The sequence below is a fragment of the Mesoplodon densirostris genome, chromosome 3 (assembly GCF_025265405.1).
Source record: "Mesoplodon densirostris isolate mMesDen1 chromosome 3, mMesDen1 primary haplotype, whole genome shotgun sequence".
NCBI classification, from domain to species: domain Eukaryota; kingdom Metazoa; phylum Chordata; class Mammalia; order Artiodactyla; family Ziphiidae; genus Mesoplodon; species Mesoplodon densirostris.
This window is the reverse complement of record NC_082663.1, coordinates 123,463,350-123,482,431: the sequence shown is the minus strand read 5'-3', so window position 1 is coordinate 123,482,431 and position 19,082 is coordinate 123,463,350.

The window sequence follows — 19,082 nt, the reverse complement described above, 5'->3', positions numbered from 1 at the left end:
TTCTAATGTTTTTGTACTTAAAATAAGAAACTGTGTGTGCATGTATGTATTTTAATGGAACATATATATTACTTTTGAAAAAAAATAAAGAGAAAGTTTAGTGTTTTCCTACAATGTCTCTCTTGGGTACCTGTAGAAATGTACAAGGAATTTGTCTCATCATAAGTTATCATAACCTTCAAATTAATAATTTTTCATATTCTTTGTTTTGGAATTTATTCCCATCAGTTCTTCATCTGAGAAATAATTCTCACATATCAAGTGTCAATTCCAAAATGAGGACTTCTGGGAAATTGGAAAAGTTGTCTAATTGTTTTTTTTTCCTGCTCTTTGTAGCACTTTGATTATCTCTCTCATTGGCTTTGTGGCAGGTACTATTTATTGTCAACCCATAAGCCATTCCATCCTTCTTTTTCCTAACAAAAATTCTGTGAAGCAGGGGTATTTGATATCCCCATCACCAGGGAGAGAATCTTGATTTGTCCCAACCAAACTTGGTAATTCATCCCCTGTTATTAAAGATTGACTTAGAAATAAGTTGATGACCCAGTTGTGGCTAATGAGAAATAAGGGGAAGTTTTCCGAAGGGTCTTTGGGAAAGGTTTTTCCACCTTGATGAAAACAGATGCCTTCTTGACTTTGGATGGAGTTGTGTGAAAAAGTTATACTTAGAGCTATTTTGCAGCCATGAGGGGATGAGCCTGAAGATACGAGACAGCATGTGAATGATGCCAGTGCAGAAAGAAGGAAAACACCCGGTGGGTCCTTGATAAAGCACTCATGCCACAGAATTAATCAACCCTACAATTTCCTACCATTGGACTTATTCTATAAAGTATTATTTATGCCACATGAGTCCGTGTATAGTTGTGCAGATAACGCCCTGCTACTCTGCTCCCTGTGCTATGTGTTCTGACGTAGACTGTGTTTGCCTAGAGAATGAGGCATCTTGTTCTCATTTTCACAAAAACACGGAATCAGCTAGAAGTCTTGCTTTAAGTTGAATGCAATACTTCCTTGCAATGAAAGTATCGAAATTTGATACATCATTCATCATATTTTCTGTAGTTTGCTGCATAACTTGTGTGCCACTAAGTTAGTGAACTTCATGAGGGGAAGGAACTATGGCATGTGTCAATCCTTCCTATGTGGCTGGCATGTAAGTAGATGATAATAAATGCTTAATGACCAAGAGGAATGGGATTTTTATATTATCCAATTAGTGCCATCATAGGATATGCTCATAAGAGGTCCAACATTTGTATACTTGAGAATATCTGGATGGCTGACTAAGTATTTTTCATCTTAATCTGGATGTTTTGGCATCAAGTAATGTAACCCCAAGGTTAGCCTGCAGAAATCAGGGGCCTTCATTCTTTTTTTGTTTTTTTGTTTATTACATATTTATTAAACTGAGGTATAATTGACATATAATATTATATTTGTTTCATGTGTATAACATAATGATTCAATATTTGCATACACTGCAAAATGATCACCACAATAAGTCTAGTTAACATTCGTCACCTTACATAGTTATAATTTTTTTTGAACTTTTAAGATCTACTCTTTTAGCAACTTTCAAATATGCAATACAGTATTGTTAACTATGGTCACCATGCTGTACATTACATCCCCGTAGCTTATTTATCTTATAACTAGAAGTTTGTACCTTTTGACTCTCTTCACCCATTTTGCTCACTCCTTATCCCCCTGCCTCTGGCCACAACTACCAGTCTGCTCTCTGTATCTGTGAGGTTGGTTTTTGTTTTTGTTTTAAATTCCACATATAAGTGAGATCACATTGTATTTGTCTTTCTTGGTCTGACTTATCTCACTTAGCATAATGCCTTCATGGTCCATCCATGTTATTGCAAATGGAAAGATTTCATTCTTTTTGGCCCTCATTCTTTTATTCTCAAATGTAGTGAGATGCTGAACTGTCACACATATGAGTGATGCCTATTTAACACACTGTCAGCCTAACTCTCAGGGAATTTCCTCCAGGGGAGCATAAGGCAGTCAAGGGTCCTTTGGGAAATCTTTCCTCATTCCAGATGTTAAGTATAAGACAATATGTGTTCTAGTGTGTTATTGAAGGCAAAGACTCTGAAGAGAATGCAAAAATTAAAAATCCTAGCTAAAATCAAAGTTCCTTCATCAGATCAGAGGCATCTGACAGATGTTTAAGTGTCAGAATAAGTGCTGACTTTTTTCTCTTCTGTTACCCTTCAAGCATTTCCTCTCTAGACCCCTATTGTCAGATTAGGTGAATAGCTGGAAAGTAACAAGAGGGTTAATTAAAGAAGCTTAAAAGAGAATGGAAAGCATTCTCATCATTCTTAATTGCCTTATCACACTTTCCTTGTCCCAAGGGTGTTTTGATTTAAAATTCTAGTTTAGGCGTATTTGAAGATGTAAACTCATATTTATCATATTTGAAATCAAATGTATGTATAGTATTAAATTTATTAGATGATCATATTATCTTTCCTCTTTGAGTCTCAAATTCTATTTTGAGAATTTAAATTCAAGCTTTCAGCATTTTAGAGTTGAGAACAGGAAGTAGAACAGAGGATGTACCAATACGAGGGCATTTTGTTCTTGCAAGTGCTATCCCATAAATTCAGTGACTTGAGCAAAATGACAATGATTAGTTTATAGATATAAATAATACAAGGGTAAGGCTAGCTTCAGTTATGGTTTCATCCTGGGTTCAAGCAATATCACCAGCCTTTCTTTCATTTGTTCTTTCTTTCTTTCTTTCTTTTTCTTTCTTTCTTATAGTGACTCAATTCCCAGGTTTCACATATTAGCAATATGGCTGCATCTGCTCCAGCTCCTGCTTATTCTCAAGTCACAACTCAAGGACTGCCAGCCAACATTTTATTGTATCTCATTGGTCTGTTAGGTTCATGGGCTCATTCCTGAATCAATCACAATGATCATGGGAATAAGAGCCACTGATTGGCTTCAGTTGAAGGAGAAGTGAAGTGCATGCCCTGTGAGGTGGGTGCAAGGGAAATTCCCTAGTTCAAACTAGGGGCTTTATCCAGAATAAGCAGGAATGGACTTGGGGAAGGCAAAAAATAGAGGTCTACTCAAGATGCACTTTAGTTCCTTTATTCTAATAATTAGATTATTAAAAGGTTTAACAAAAAACAAGAGGCCTAGAATCCAGCACCCAGCACAATGCATAATATATGCTGGTTGGCTTAGTCAGTTTTGGTAGAATGAATGAATGAATCAATGAGTTACTAAAAAATGTGTCACACCCCAACACATGTTGTACCTCCAAACTCCAGGGGAGGTAATAAGTTCTCTGTGCTGTCCTCTTGGAGTCCCCCTCTTTCATTTTTTTGTAAGGTGGAGGTCAACTTCCTCCCCAGTTCTTCCACAAATGGCCAAGAGAAGTTCTTCCACAAATGGCATGTTCCCTGCAGCAGCAACAAGTTCCCTAAATCTTTTCAACCTCACATCCTTTACACCCTGGAGGTGATGAAGGGCTAATTTTCAGTGGCTGCCTTTGCCAATCCTGTGGAGTACCTAGTACACAGGTTTTTATTCTTGGCTTTGGGGGCCCCAACCAGAACCCAGATAGAACATTCTATCAACATGGTGTTACGTATACTTCAATACATTCACACATACAGAGGAAAAATCACACATAGAGAGGAAAAAAAGAGAAAACCAAAAAAAAAAAAAAAAGAAAGAAAGAAAAAGTGGATCCTGCCAGCTAGAGCTCAAAGATGGCACCTGTCAGCTGGGATGAGGCAGAAGGAAAGCATATAGATAGTGCCCACAGGAAAAAAGAAAGAAAGAAAAAAAAAAGGTAAAAAAGCGTAACGTTTTTAAAAAAAGACGTTTTTTAAAAAGATGCCTCCACTGCCTAGAGCTTGAAGATGGTGCCTGACAGCCAGCAGGCCCCTACATGTGTGCTGAATTAGATTCACGTTCCTCAGACCGACACCTTACGATGAGCAAATGAGCCTCCTTCACATGAAGTCTGGGCTGCTCTCCATAAGCTGCCTCTTCACTGAGCGAGTTTGAGTGTGAGCCCTTTAAGAGCTGTTTCGTTGCAGGAAGGGGGACCCCTTCCAGGGCCCAGAGTGGGCTCTAGTCGAACACTCGGAAATGAATTGTCCGAGGAGACACATGTGCTGACAAAAGCAAGAGACTTTATTGGGAAGAGGTGCGCGGGACGGAAAGAAGCAGGGTCAGGGAACCCAGGAGAACTGCTCTGTCGCGTGGCTCGTAGTCTCGCGTTTTATGGTAATGAGCGTAGTTTCCGGGTTGTCTCTGGCCAATCATTTCTGACTCAGGATTCTTCTTGCCGGTGCGCGCATCCCTCGGCCAAGATGGATTCCAGCGAGAAGGATTCTAGGAGGTTGGTAGGACATATGGACTGGCGTCTCCTCTCTCCTTTTGACCTTTCCTGAATTCTTTCGGTGGGTGGTAGCTTGTAAGTTCCGCGTTCCTTACCAGGACCTCCTGTTGTAAGATAACTCACGCAAGTGGTTACGGTCGGGCCTGGCCTGGGCGGGAGGATTTGGTCAGTGTTTCCCCTGACAGTTTCCCAGATGGGTATAGCCTTGCGGTCTCGTGAACAGAAGCCCTGTTGGTTTTCTAAGCTAGATGTTTTGGGGGACTGTCTCTCAGGACCAGGTCTTGAAAGCTGGGGGGCCCTATGTGGGGTTCAAACTGTGCTCCACAGGGAGAAGCTTTGGGTTTTCAGTTCCCTCCTGATTGTGGGTGGCCGTGCCGGGGACGGGGTTTTTGGCGAGATTGTGTCCCAGCCTGTCCTGTTTGATTTGATGTAGCTGCAGATTCGCAGTTTCCATGGGAGGAGGTGAGCCCAGGCTCCTCCTGTGTCACCATCTTGAACCAGAATCTCTCTTTCTTCTCGATCTGGGACGTCTTTCTTCTCCAGCCCTAGGACATCAGAGCTCCTGGTTCTCGGGCCTTGGACTCAGAAAATTACACCAGAGGTCCCTCGATTCTCAGGGTCTGAGACTCAGCCTGGATTATACCACTGGCTCTCCTGGGCCTCCAGGTTGCAGGTGGCAGATCGTGGGGCTTCTCAGCCTTCATTCATAACACTTGAACCAATTCCGATAGTAAGTCTCCTCTTAAATACATCTCTAGCGTGTTGGTTCTGTTTCTCTGGAGAATTCTGACGAACACACTGCCATTATAAAGTAAGGCAAATCTAGTGAATTGAAACAACACTCATTTACTATTTCAGAGTTCTGTAGGTAAAAAATCCAATGGGTTTGGCTGGTTTCTCTGTTTTGAGTCTCAAAAGGCCAGAACCAGGTGTCAGCAGGGTATGTTCCCTCTTGGAGACTCCAGAGGAGAATCTGTTTCCAGGCTCCTTTGTGCTGTTGAGAGAATTCAGTCCCTCACAGCTGCAGGACTAGGTCCTTGCATTCTTGATGGCTGTCAGCTGGGGCCTCTCTTAGCCCCTAGAGCTCACTCACCAGTACCTGCACGGAACCTGCCATATCTCAGAACCAGTGATGGCGGCAAAGCCTTCTCACACTGTTCGCATCTCTCTGTCTCCTCTTCTGATTTTCAGGGCTCCTGTAATCACATTGGGCCCATCTGATAACACAGAAGAATCTCCCTATGGGAAGGCCAACTTATTAGTAGCCTTAATTCCATTGCAAAGTCCTTTTCGTCATGTTAGGAGCAAAAGCCACGGAGACCAAAGTCCTGCCTACCAGACTCGGTATGTGTTACCTTCTAGAACGTTAGAATGGGTTTATGCTGACTCCAGCATTGTATAAGAATTTCCATTTCCTCATTCTCCTCAAGCATAGGTCGTCTTAGTCGAGCAATGAAAATTGCAAACAAACTTTACATATGATAGGCGAAAAGCCATCTCAGTGTTGCTTGAATTGTGTTTCATAGACTATTAATGAAGTGGGATTTTAAAATCCCACTTTGTGAAATGGTCAATATGCCGTTATTCAGAGATCCAGACAGACAGTGGGGCCGGCAGCTATGCAGTGGGAGTGTAACGCGGTGATTCTCTGCCCCGCAGCTGGGCGTGGAGGAGGTGCAGGTTGGAGTGGCAGCTGGCAGCCTGAGCAGATGGGCAGCAGCTGAAGGTATCAAGAAGCCGTCGCAATCGATGGTAAGTTCACCAGGACTGCTTTCACCAAGTGCTGGTGTGTGTTTTGACACAAAGCCCACAAACCCCTGTCTTTTTGTTTTAGCATCTTGTGCCAAATGTGCCATAACATACTTCACAGACTATTTATTTCTCACTTAAAAAAAAATTGATGCCAGATTCAGGTTGCTTTCAAAACAAAGGATGTGAGGACCAGAAAATTTAAACTGCAGGAGGACTGCTGAAGGAAGAAAAGACAAACATACTGAGAAGGCAAAGCAGAGCAGGGCTTTTGATGGTCTGACATAAACTTGGTAAGGAAAATACGTGCATTGCAGCAAAGTCCTGTATTTTATACATAGAGTTGATTTCATGAAAAAAATGGTGACACTCATTTCATAGAGACTAGAAAACTACACATAGATTTGGATTTTATCTACACATGTAGCTAGGGAAGCATTTGGCTCAAATGACCTGGATTAGGTAACAAAAAGGCTATGAATTCAAAGCCTTTACCTTGGATTTTCTTGTACGGACAAAGTGAATGGGAAACTTGGTGGAGGCTGTTATTTTAAACCCTGCTGATACATTGTTTGAAATATCAGACCAAGGTTCTTAGCATGGCGATTATATACATATACTTTGCCTTTTGGCAATCCGCAGTTTGTATTACTCTAACTAATTAATGAACAGCCAGTATTCATTCGATGCACTAATTTGACTTTACTTAGAAAAAAGGTAACAGAAAAATGTCTACAATTGTGTTAATCTTGTAGGGGTGGGTAATGACTGGAAGGGGGCTTCCAGAAGGCAGATCATATTCTATTTCCAGAACTGAGTATTAGTTATATGTATATGTTCAGTTTGTGAGCCTGTGCACTTATGACATATGCACTTTCCTGAATGCGTGCTATAATTAAATAAAATATATTAAAAAAGAAAGGTGCATGGCAGGGGTGGAAGATTCAATTTGGCCACATTTCTGAGTTGTGGCAAAATCTCCAAAATTACAGATGGTTGTAGAAAGTAGTTTTATCAATTCCAGAGATTACAAACTTGTGGTCTGCATGCCAGGTTCAAACCCACAGATGTGTGTGGCCTATGGGTTTAAACAAAAATTAATTGTGAACCATTAAAAATTGAGAGACTTTACATCAAAATCTAGATTGCAGGATTCCTTTGAAAAGTTAGCAGATCTTATAGCACTTGGCTTACATTGTCACATGGCAACAATCTGGGGGAACAAAGTAGAAGCTGCCTCCGGTACACAAGGCCTGTGCTTTCCACTTCGTCACAGTTTTCACCACTCCCTGTGGTCCCTCTGACTAACTGTGTGACCTCTATTGCCTGTTGGCCCATCTAGTTGAATGTGCAATTACTGATATTCTGATGGAAAATTACAGTGGGCCTCACAGACCCAGACACCTGGTAGCTTTTTGATGTGGAGTGAGGTTTGGTTTACAAAGAACACAGTGAAGTATGGATTAGGTCATTGTATGATTAACCACCTCTAGGAAGTTAGTCTGAGTGGAGAATCTGAGTCTCTCTATCGATCTGTCCAATTTGGGCTCTGTAGACACAGACAAAGTCTTCATCACAGCCCACCATCCATATGGTCTGAAGACCACTAAGTGTTGCTTTTGAACTAAAGTCAGAGGAATGAATTACAAATGAAGCCAGTGCATATGTTTGGAACAACTGCAAAAAATAGATGTTCAGGTTTCAGCTGTGGTCCTTTCATTAATCACATCTCCAATCCCTGGGAGGTAAGGCTCACTTGAAAATGAAGTGAGGCAAGACTTGGAATTGCTGTGGTTTGTGCTGGCGCAGTCCGAGCAGCCTGCCCACACAGATCATATCAGAAGAGGCGAATGGAATCAGGATGACTGTGGAAAGAGAGCCTCAGCGGAGTCAGCTGCAGACCTCAGCCTCTTCCGTCGGAATCAGGGAACCCAGGGTCACAACCTGAAAACACAGATCCTGGCCGTGGGTCCCACTAGAAAGGCAGTTACAACTCCAGGGTGTGAGGATGACGACCCATGTGTTGGTCATCTGTGTTCTTGCAACAACTGTTTCCTGATGTTTTTAGCTAATGTGTGAACAGGTCCCAGTTAACAGGTCCTAGTCGTTGTCTCCTTTACAAAGAGAGTGGGTGTTAGAAACGAGCAGATGCCTGCAGATGTGACTGAAAAATCTCTCAAGTCCTGTAAGTCCCAGGTTTTGTCTTTGTTTGTGAGCTATTTTAGAGCTGCTGACATTTTCAAAAGGCCGTCCACATGGCATTTGTGTTCCTGTCCTATCTTGGTTTTAAAATAATGTGGATTTTATAGGTTTTTTTTTTTTTTTTTTCATGTGGGCCTTGCTAGATTTTTAGTTCTAAGATGGGCCTTCTCTAAATGGTTCTAGGGTTTGGAAAATGGGAGTAGCGTGTGGTATGCTTGAACGGAATTCCATCTTGTCATTTGTGCCTGTTGTCTGAGAGGCCCCACTGAGGGGGACAGAAAAGAGGCGCTTTACCTAAATAAAACTCTCGTGACTGGAGAGGTTTCGTAGTGAAGCACTGACATTGACATTCCTTGGGTCATTTAGACACCAGTACACAGAGAATCAAGTCACTTGCCCACGGTCCCAGGACCAGTTAGCAGCAGGAATGACACTAGAACCCCAAACCTTTAGTTAAATCAGGCTCCCTTTTACCAAGTAAAGTTGAGAAGTAAAACAACCATCTAAATAATTTTGTCCAAGGACCATTTGGAGTGTGTCAACAAGATAAATATTTCTACAGAAAGTGAGGATTTCTATCTATCAAAATACATATGTTTCCAAATATCTCCATCTTGGGTGTCAAATATATCACAGTAATTCTATTCTCTCTTTCTGTTTTCATGTCGGGGTTAAATGACTATTTGCATTAATCCAGCACCAAAAACATCCTACCTTCACCCCCCTATAACCATACTTCTTACCCTGTGTTAAAATGGTCTGTTTATTTATCTGTGTCCCCACTAGATGGTAAGCATGGAGGGCCCGCAGCCCAGGGTTGTGCAGAGCTGGTCACGAAAAACAATTGTCAGATTGTCAGGAATTTTGCAAGCCATTTCACAACAAGCTAGCAGCTTGAAATCCTCCACGGGGGAAGTATTTACACCATGCAAATCGGCACATGGTACAAATCAGAGCTTCCTCTACCTCCACAGAGCCAGTTTTCAACAATTTCCAGCATCCCTGTGGTCAGAGACCTCATTTGTTTGGCCCATCACCACATCCTCAGTTGTGCCTGGTCCATAGTAGGTGCTCAGTAAAAGTTTGTTAGAGGAGTGAATGATACTTGAATGAAAGGGTGAGTGAGTGAAGGTGTCTCTCGGTTTCTTTCCCATCCTGATTTCCTATAATTTACTGAAAGCTAGTATGGACATTGCATGGGACTCCCTTAGCAAAGATTCTAGGTCCTAGGAGAAACTGGAAGTCCTTGGCCCTTGGAGACAAGTAAATCTGGATTTGACTCCCAGCTCTGTCATTAGCATCTATGAATTATAGGCATGTGATCTTTCTTCTCAAAGCCTCTAGGAAATTTTTTCCTCTTCTATAAGAAAAGTATAATAATACAACTTGTGGTGTTGTCATGAGGGGTAAAGATAATGTTATATAAGGCACCAGTGCACAGACACATAGCCTCCGTGCAAAGTCACTTTCTTGGACTCATATCCCAAATACCAGGCACGTTTTCCTGCAGGCCTCAGATACTGCCCATCACACGTTCAGCTTTAATATATTCAAAGCAGCTACGATTATCCAGAATTATTTGTTTACTTATTTATTGTTTGTCTTTTGTCAAGAAAGTAAGTTTCAGAGACCAGGGTCCTTACCTGTCTGCTTTGCTGCTCTGTCTCCAGTGCTTTGAATGGTACCTGATACACATAGTAACTCTTGATAAATATTCTTTGAATAAGTAAATGAAAAAACAAACAAATGAATAAATGATATTATTATTTATTAGGTGATGGTCTATAGCATTGCTCAGAAACTACATCCCACAGACCAAATCCAGCCTGCCACCTATTTTTTTTTTAATTGGAGTATAGTTGCTTTACAATGTTGTGTTAGTTTCTGCTGTACAGCAAAGTGGATCAGCTATACATATACATATATCCACTCCTTTTTGGATTTCCTTCCCATTTAGGTCACCACAGAGCACTGAGTAGAGTTCCCTGTGCTATACAGTAGGTTCTCATTAGTTATCTATTTTATACATAATAACGTTTATATGTCAATCCCAATTTTCCAATTCATCCCCCCACCCCTTTCCCCCCTTGGTGTCTATACATTTGTTCTCTACGTCCGTGTCTCTATTTCTGCTCTGCAAATAGGTTCATCTGTACCATTTTTCCAAATTCCACATATATGCATTAATATACAATATTTGTTTTTCTCTTTCTGACTTATGACACTCTGTATGACAGTCTCTGGGTCCATCCACATCTCTGCAAATGGCACAGTTTCATTCCTTCTTATGGCTGAGTAATATTCCACTGTATGTACGTGCCATGTCTTCTTTATCCATTCTTCTGTTGATGGACATTTAGGTTGCTTCCATGTCCTGGCTATTGTAAATAGTGCTGCCTAATTTTGAAAATAAAATTTTATTGGAACATAGTCATGCCAATTCATCCATGAATTGCTATGGTGGCTTTTACACTGCAGCAGCAAGGTTGAGTAATTATAACAAAGATCATATGGCCTGTAAAGCTGAAAAGATTTACTACCTGGCCTTTTATAGCAAAAGAAAAAGGCAAAACTTTGCCGACCTCTGATCTATAAAATCATCGTGGAAATGTACTAATTTAAAGCTCAGAAAATTGAAGAATTTCCTCAGCATCGCTAAATAAATTGGTGGTGACAGGGAAGAGGAAATGGGTCTCAGGGCACTGAAGTATAACATCCTAAGACCCAAGAAGATGAGGAAGGCACCAACCATCCCCCTCCTCCAGGCAAAACATCTCAACTCTCAAACAGATGAATGTCTGTACCGTTTCAACATATCTCAGTACAAATCTCTTTTCTCTGAGTTTGGATGATGATTATATTTTTCCATAGGTCTTTTGTTTTTTTAAATGCTGGCACCAAAGGAAAATATAGTGAGCTTCCAAAGGGGAGGGTGAAGTTTGAGATGGCAACAGCATCGCAAAAACATGCCCGGCTGAGCTCCAAACTCTCATCATGACAGCAGTATCTAATTATTGCACTAAACTTTGAGAAACCTGATATTATGCAAATAAACTCCAGCTGCATTTTATGACAGCACATGCAATTTTTATAAAAAATTTAAAATCCTTTTTATATGGAAAAAAATCTTTCTCTTACACTATTTAGAATTCACCAAAGATACAGTCTCATAGAGTCTAATAGCTTAATGCAGTACAAATGTTGGAGTACATTGAAATGCTCCTTTACATAAAGAATTCTGTCTTTTTGGCACATGTAATATTTGCTGCTGCTTGCTGTTTGGAGGCGGTAGGAGGGCTGTAGAACTTGCTATGGTCCTGTGGTGATGGTGGTGGTGGTGGTGAGGGTTCCATTTTTCAAGGCAGCAATATATAACTTGAGAGTTAAGGAATAAGAAGGAGTTAGCTACATAAAGGAAGGCAACAGTGTGTTCAGGGCAATGGGGGAAGTCTTTGCTAAGGCTGGAGCACAGGGAGCAAGGGGGAGAGAGACCTGGGAAAATGCTGGGAGACGGAGGAGCTGATATCTATAGAGTGCTTATTAAGTGCCAGGCACTGTTGTAAGTACTGTGCATGTATTAACTCATTTAATCCACACAGCATACCTGTGAGGGAAGTGCTATTATTATCCTTATTTTATAGGTGAAGAAATGATGAAAAAAAAACACCTGAAAAAAAAAACTTGCTTGGTGTCCTATAGTTAGCAAGTGGCAGAGTTGGAATTTAAACCCAGGAATCAGGCTCAAGAAGTCACACTCTTAACCAGTGGAGCATGCTGAGGTTAACTGTCCAGGTTCTTGAGAGCTTCCTTGTATGTGATTCTCAGAAGCATCTAGAGAACTATTAGAATTAATAAGTAAATTGAAAAATGTTACTGGATACAAGCTCAATATACAGAATCAATTGTATTTCTATTGAGCATCAAGAAGGTAAAAGTAAACAAAAATACTATTATCAAGTGTAATACAGCTGCCTTCTGAAGTCCGGGGGAGGGGCCAAGTAGCTAAGAAAAATCCTGTTGAAGTATATTGGGCCTTCACTGAGTCCATTGCTACTATTCTCCAAAGAATGGAAGCAGGAAAGAGGTAAAGAGAGATTCTGAGGCATGTAGAAAGCTGAAATTCTGACTGAAAAGTAAAAAGAACTCCTGAGTGACCCCAAAAGCTGGCAGCCAGGCTGTAAAGCAAAGTAAGATCTCCCATGGTTCAGAAAAATGGTGGTTCAGCTCTAAAGTATAAAAAAACCTTTGGTATCTGCTAAGGGTCTGCCCTTAAACCTTGCTGTATGGAAAGTCCTCATCCCTCCCTTAGAGCTGTTTAATCATTGGTGAGCAGAATTTAAAGTGGCAATAAACTGGACCCAGTTTACCTACAGATCAATCCCCCTTACTGTCAGCCTCTCAGAAGTGATATGGCCTTTTCTAGGAATTAATAGTATTTACTTCTGTTTCTACTGTCTTTTAACATATAAAAGTTTGACACACATAATGGAATAATAAAATGTAATCCATGGTCAAAAGGGAAAAAAGGCAATAGAATCAGACCCAGAAATAGTTACATTATTGGAATTCTCAACTGGAACTTTAAAATAACTGATACATGTGTTAAAGGAAAAAACTATTAAAAAAAGAGGGCTAAGTAGAGTTATACACAGTATTCATAGGTTAGATGACAAAATATTATAAAGATGTCCTTTATAATTCTTCTGTAGATTCAATGAAAAATTAAAATCCCAGCAAGTTTTTGTTAAAACTTGCCAAGCTGATTCTGAAATTTGTATAGAAATTCAAGGGACCAAAAATATCTAAGACACTTTTAAAGAAGAAGACAGTTGGGAGAACTTACTTTATCAGAAATCAAGACTTATTTTTGTTATGTAATTATTACAATGTGGTATGGGCACCAGAATGAACTAATAGTCCAATAGAATAGAGTCCAGAAAAAGACCCGCATACATGTGGACATGAGATTTATGACAACGAAATTCTTATACACTCCTAAAGAAGGTGTAATTTAGTTCAGCTTCTTAGTAAAACAGTTTAGCATTATCTAGTGAAGCCAAAGTTACATATATTCTATAATTTGGCAATTCCCACTCATAGGTTTATACTTAGGGTTGCCAGATTTAGCAAATAAAAATGCAGGATGCCAGTTAAGTTTGGATTTCAGATAAAGAAAAAATAAATCTTTAGGTAGACTCAATACATTATTTTGGACATACTCATAGTAAAAAAAAATGTTTATTGTTTATCTGAAATTAAAATTTAACTAGATGTCCTTCATTTTATCTGTCAGTCCTAAATATACTCCTCAGAAATGTGTGCACAGACGCACCAGGAAGCAGGACAGGAATGTCCGTGACATTATTTGTAATCACCAAAAGCTGGAAACAGCCCAACATCCATCAACAGTAGAATGGAAAAGTAAATTGTGGTATGTTCATACAATGGAACATTATGCAACAATGAAAAGAGATGAACACTAGCTAGACTAGACAATGTAAATGAATCTCAATAACATAATGTCTAGAAAAAGAAACCAGAGACCACAATCATCCCTACTGTAATTACATTTGTAGTCAGTTCAAAAAAAAAAAAAAAAGAGAGAGAGAGAGAAAAAGACAAACTAAACTGGTGTTTAGGAAGGTATGTGTAGGTGGTAAATTATAAAGAGATTTTCATGAAAGCCAAGTAGTGGTTACCTTTACATAGAAGAAGGAAATCATATCTGAGAGGGGCCTGAAGCAGGTTACTGTAGTGCTAGCAAAATTCTATTGTTTGACCTGGATGGTGGTTACCCAGGTGTTTACTTTGTGTGTTACATTTCACTTCAGGCAGATTTTAAAAAGGAGTAAGAATATAATACATTCTCTTACTACCTCTTCTTGTAATAAGTGCTTTGTAATTCTCTTTCTCTTCTATCCTGAAATGAAATTCATAGTATAATTTATTTATACACATAATATTAACAATAGCAAAAAATTAAAATGTCTTAACTACAATATAAAGAAGAAATAAATGTAATTTACTATGAAACACTATGTATTTTAATCTGCCAAATGCTCAGTCCTATCTTCACTTGAAGACATAAGGAAGTAGTTGTGTGCTTACCTCTGTATATTGAATCATCATGAATGTGACAGGGAAGTTTGACTCAAATCCCATGAGATTTTTCTGAAATGGTGAACAGCTCTTGGTAATGTTCAGGAGAAAGTAAAAAAGAAAACAAAAGCCCTTCCCTCAATTTGCATTGCTAGAAAATTGCTTTATATCAAAACTGTACCAAAAAAAACCACTTTAAATTTATGTGAAAACAGAGATTCTGTGCTAAGGTAATTATCAATAGATTTCTCAACTACAGGATTGTCCTTTTAGAAGATGAAAAATCTTGCAAATTTTGGGACAATTCTCCCTTATGCTGACTTGCCAAAATCAGCAGGATGTCTGGAACCTCCAGCTTCCCTGAATGCAAGCCGTGCCCTCCAATCATTGTGTAACCGAGACACCACTAGAAATTTCCAAAACACCCTTTAAAGAGCTATACCAGGGCTTCCCTGGTGGCGCAGTGGTTGGGAGTCCGCCTGCCGATGCAGGGGACGCGGGTTCGTGCCCCAGTCCAGGAGGATCCCACATGCCGTGGAGCAGCTGGACCTGTGAGCCATGGCCACTGGGCCTGTGCGTCCGGAGCCTGTGCTGCGCAACGGGAGAGGCCACAGCAGTGAGACGCCCGCGTACCACACACACACACACACAAAAGAACTATACCATCTCTGCTTAGAACTACTAGCCCACATCTTTGACCTTGTGAAACTGTTAGAGTAACCAGAGTTGCCATTTCTGTCAATAGCGTTTTTTTTTTTATTTTTTTATTTTATTGCATTTATTAAAAATTTCATTAAATGGCAGCAAAATACATGCAGATCCATTATGAAGGAAATGGCCATCTGGAGCTTTATCTGGTAGCCTTAGAGTTAACTTAGAAAAATTCAACTCTCACTTTGTGTTTCAACTTTTGTGATGCCCAAAGGAGAGGCGAAAGGGAGACATAGATGGTACAGAACAGCAGGCAAAGTCAAAACCATTGTTTTGGGGAACTAAGAGAAATGACAGAGCCCACCTAATGCCCTCTCCCAACATCCACTGCCTGATCAGACTTCTGCTTTTCTGACATTCTTGTCAGAGACCCAGTTGTTTCTCACTTTTTTTTTGGAGGCAGCTGTTTTTGGAGCCAACCAGCATCCATCTACGAGTGGACAGGAAGTCCTGCCTCCTTACAGGACTTCTGAGGCTTATAATGGGGAAGGGACTGGTGAAACAGGATGGGTTCTAGTTCTGACCGGTAGCTCCCAGGTAGGACTTTTAACATTTCTCATAAGAAATGTTATCAGTGTCTATCACTGTTTAATCGTTTGGGAAGTTTGTTATTTATTTCTCAGGTACGTTGAGTCGGAATTTGCTGTCTCTGCCTACGATAAACAGTAGTTAGAAATATGTTTGATTTGAAAGAGAGTAGGCCCTGGAAAGTTTTGCCATTTGGCGATGGTGGTGTGGAGGAGGGCAGGAGGAATGCAGATAGGAAACTGAGTTATTTTCTAGCATGTAAGCTGCTTTATTTTTGAGATCCAAAGTTTCTCTGTTGGCTTATAAATGCTTTGAAGAAATTTTGCTTTTTCTTCCTTTGCAGAGAATGAAGTTCGGGTCTAAGAGGTTCTGTTATGTATTTCTAAATAAAACTAAATGTTACCTTTACCAAATGCTTTCTGAAAGCTCTCAGATCTTATACAGGTTGCAATTACATACCAGATTGTCAGCTCCCTGAGTGCAATGTCTTATTCATCTTTGTAGCACCCTTATTAGCTGAATACAATTTGTTGAATACAGAAACTAAGGAACAAATTTACCTCCAGACATTGCAAAGATGGGGAGCCCATTAATTTGGCAATTAAAGGGCAAAGTACACTTTCTGAAATTGCTAACCAAGGGACAATTTAAAACGGAACTTTATATTTTATTTTTTTAATTCTTCTTTTCATACCAAGTTGTTTAAAGAATAATATCATTCTTCCCTTCCATAAATTTTTAATTAACATCTATTAAGTGCCAGGTATTATATTAGGCTTTGAGAATATGAGATGAAAAATGCTGACGAAGTCCCTGTTTTACTCATGGAGCCTGTAGTCCAGTGAATATTTGGTGTAGGATGTAATAACCTGTCTTTACATTTCCTTCATAACAATGATTCAAAAAATGGATGACCAGTCCCCAGGTCATGTGGACTTCCACCTATTGTATTGATCTACATGCTGAGTCTTTTGAGGTAACCCTTTTAAGAACTGGGAGGAGGTAGGTCTACAACTATTCCCAAGCATGTCTTTTAATCTGGCTCAACCTCAAGTCGAGGTCTCCCCAGATCTCTCCCCCGCCTCAGCTTTACACTTGCTGACTTGAAAAGTGATATATTTTTACATTATCAGATATCCATCTCTCAGTCTCACTGTCCACCTTTTATTGGCAACCGAAAACCCACCTGGAAGAAAAGGATTTGAAGGGGGATGGCTTTAAATCACAAATAATCCTCAATGGAGATAACAAACTTCAGGAAAAATGAATATCAGTGTCCTTGTGGCCAAACCTTGAAATGGCATTTTACTGCTCTGCTGACATGTATTGATAGAATCGCTGAGTCATGGAACTTTAGAGTTGGAGGGATCTTGAAGGTCACAGGGAGATCAAAGAGTGGTCTGAGGATTATCTACATCCTGATCATCTGGGAGGCTTGTTAAAGATGCAGGTATAGGCGCCCATTCCCAAGAATTTGCACTTTTAAGATGCTCCCAGACGTTCTTTAGCACACCTTCAGTTTGTGGATGGGAGTGCTAAAGCGAGGTCTAAGGACCCAGCAAGTTTAGTTTTAGAGGCTACACCAGAACCAGAGGCTGGATTCCAGCCTAAGGCTTTCTCCTAGTGCTATGTCATCTGGCAGTGAAATGCTGAAGTGAAACAAATCAAGTTCCTCTCCTTCCCCTAAATCCCCTTCCTCTCTTGTGTCTTGAGGTAAAATAATCAGTGATTATAAAGGATAAGAGGAATTTTATCCTTTCTTCCTAGCATGTGCCAAATATTTTCCCCTGATTAAGCACATATGAAATTTAAATTCCATATATTTCCTTCCTAGACAAGTGGCCACCCTGTGCTCCAGATCTTTACCAGTCTCTACACTGGAACCTGGAAGGAGATCTGATCTGGCCCTGCTATAATCCGAATAGGAAGCTGCTGGCTATGGGTGGTTGATGGGCCATGGACTGGCCAGGTTTCTGTGAAATCTATACATATTCTGGGATTGTGAGGACTTCCCATGTAGGTTATAGTTTCTCCTGTCTTCTCTTGTTTCTATCCACCCCAGCCCAAACCACGTATTCACAAGCGTATGAATGTGCTTGGAGAGGAAACAGCTGGTGGCCAAAGCTGATGTATTTCCTTCCTCAGGCCCATTTCCATGCCTCATAGACACAGGTACTGGCCAGGAACTGAGCTATTAAGAAACAGAAGCTTATGCCTAAAGGATGCAAGAGCTACTGAAGCTTGGGTAATTACAGTCATCCCTTGGTATCAGTGGGGGATTGATTCCAGGACCCCCTTGGGTACCAAACACCCATGGATGCTCAAGTCCCTTATATAAAATGGTATAGTATTTGTGTATCATCTATACACATCCTCTTGTATGCTTTAAATCATCTCTAGATTACTTATAGTACCTAATACAAAGTAAATGCTATATAAATAGTTGCTGGACTGTGGCACATTCAAGTTTTGCTTTGCTTTTTGCAACTCTGTGATTTTTTTTTTCCAAATATTTTCAGTCTTCCATTGGTTGACTCTGTGGATGCAGAACCCATGGATACACTGTATAAGAATCAACTATATAAGAATCCCACTGTATAAGAATCAACAGAGCTAAGGCACTTCATCAGTCAGACAAGGATTGCTATAAAGAGAAAAAATGGCACCCCAATGGAGAAAGATGGGTCTTGAGATTCAGCTGCCCCAGCTGTCACTGATTCCATGTCTTGTTACTAAGACAGACCCTTCACAACTCTGCCTCTTTGTGAGCCATGTGAGGTATTGACTCTAAGAACCCCCCTGAACAGACTTGAAGTACCTACCGCAGGGCTGGGGCAGCTCAGGGCTTGGAGGAGCTCCATCTACAGGCCCCTTTCTGTGGGCGATCAGTACATGTCCACAGGGACAGGGATGTGATGGAGTCAGGGAAGAAAGATATTTTTAACTTGCTCCTGGTTTCGGGATTGGTATAGCCTTCGTGTAAAGGCAGTTGTTCTTGTTCTAGGATGGAGCCGAACTCCTATCCTAACACATTTAATGATAAGCCATGCTATGCTAATTGTTTATATTGTAGAAATGCTGGAAATGGATTCATGTTACTAAGATGTCATACTAATCATACTGATTATTGAGGAGTTTCTGTCTGTTTGGTGAAGAACAGTAGCCTTCCCCGTCTTAATTAGATTAACTACAGTGATCATCATCATCATGATAGTAGACATTTATTTAGCACTCCTAGGTATCAGAAGTGCTTGACTTTGATTGTCTCATTTGAGCCTCATAACCATCCTATGAGGAAAATGGAATAATTATCCTCATTCTACACAAGAAAAGAGTGAGGCACAAAATGGTTAATTTACTTCCAGTAAATTACACATCTAGTAAGTGGAGAAGTTGGGAATCAAAC